The following is a 1,952-nucleotide window of genomic DNA, read 5'->3' as shown; positions in this document are numbered from 1 at the left end:
ACATATGAAGCAGAACACACATATAACGACTCGTAACTATCACGCCACACCATTACTCGTGAGGCCAGGACGTCACACGAAGTTTTACACACCTTATGGACCCATAATCGAATTTAAGTAGCCAATCCTGATCACGTAAGTTACCACTTGACAATGAATACCTCTCATCCGGACTTAACTCATGTGCCCTTCATAACATATCCTCTCATACACACAATTATCATCACCTGGCGAACGTAACATGTCTTCAGTACCCAACTACGAGCGACCACCTAATATATCCACATCTTATACTCCGTCACAGCCATACATACTAACCAGTCTCCATAAAAACAACCTTTTTAGAACGGCTAACTTCCCTATTTAACCTCATCCTTAATCACTAGACAACATTATGACACCACCATCTCCCATGCAACTACTCTTTCACTATCACTTCTTGATATAACAATCCGTTTCCTTTCTTTGGTTATCATCCCAAATAACGAACATCAAATCCATCAACAAAATTTTACCTCAACATTATTTCCAATTCTACCTTTTATTGCATCGTCACCTAACTCTCCACCAAAATCTCAGATCGTGTAAACACTCTGCCAGCTTCTTACTCCCTTAATACCTCGAAACCAACGGCTGACATGTCGTCCTGAACTCCTATATAACTATTAACTCACACCCCCTCATAGTGCTATCGTGCATTTCCATGATTCCTTACTTTCATGTCCCATAACTTTGGTCAACGTTATCTCACTTACTTTTGTCTAATAATAGCGATTAATAATTCATCTCCTTCCTTCTCCTACCTAAGCCTTTAGTAATCTGATTACCTTCTTGTTACTCCACGACTCAAATTCCATTAATTCGTATCAATATATTCTCATTCTTTCTTATCACTTATGCCCTCTCATCTCGCTTCTCACACACCCTTGTCAACATCAAGTCCACACACTAACCCGATCTCATTATGCACAATTCGTTTCCATCCCTCTATAACGACCTTTCTTCACATATATCCCTAACCAACAAAATCCTAACCGTCTCCCTCCATAAATCCTTACACATCCCAATATGCTACTATTCATATCCCTCATCTCAATCTTTAATTATCACGCTTCTTTACACTTACATTACCCTGCCCATATACCCTTGCTTTTATATTACTCAACACACGCTATAACTCTCACCATATTTCACAAAACATGTTCCTAGCCTCATTTAGCTCATCAATCTTCCCTTTTCTTTTTCCATTATCTCTCAAAACCACATTAACACATGTCTTCCTTATCCAACACATATCCCTCATAAGCCGGCATTCTCCCTATCATAACATTGTATAACTTACGTATCAAGACCGTCATATATATAAAAGAACGTGTTAAGACTCAAAATATACATGTGTACATACCCTACGACTCAAAACAATGTAAGAACATAGCCACCGACTCAAACAAAGGTAAAAACATAGCCACCGACTCATAACAAAGGTAAGAACATAGCCACTGACTCATAATGACCGCCCACTGAGGTACTCGATCGAGTACATAGCATACTAGGTCGAGTACAGGGTACTCGGTCGAGTATTGAGACTACTCGGCCGAGTCACGACTCCAGAAGCTAAACAGACGTATCACAGAGAGATTACTCGGCCGAATATGGAATACTCGGTCGAGTATGAAAGATACTCGGCCGAGTAGGGACTACTCGGTCGAGTATCGGCACAGTTCTTAGCATCGTCGAGTTTTTGTAAAACAGTCATATCTCACTCATTACTTGGTCAATCTGGGCGTGTGACCTATCGTTAGAATCGTAAGAAGACAAGCTATCACCTCCAATTAGAATTACAGTAATATCATTTCTAGTACTAGACTTATTACAGTTTTAAGACAACCCTTCCGTAATCGATCTTCATACAAATCAAATTTTCTAAACACAACAACTTGAACATGAATAAA

The sequence above is a fragment of the Silene latifolia genome, chromosome 5 (assembly GCF_048544455.1).
Source record: "Silene latifolia isolate original U9 population chromosome 5, ASM4854445v1, whole genome shotgun sequence".
NCBI lineage: Eukaryota > Viridiplantae > Streptophyta > Magnoliopsida > Caryophyllales > Caryophyllaceae > Silene > Silene latifolia.
The sequence above is the reverse complement of the archived record's forward strand: the minus strand, read 5'-3'. Positions refer to the sequence as shown.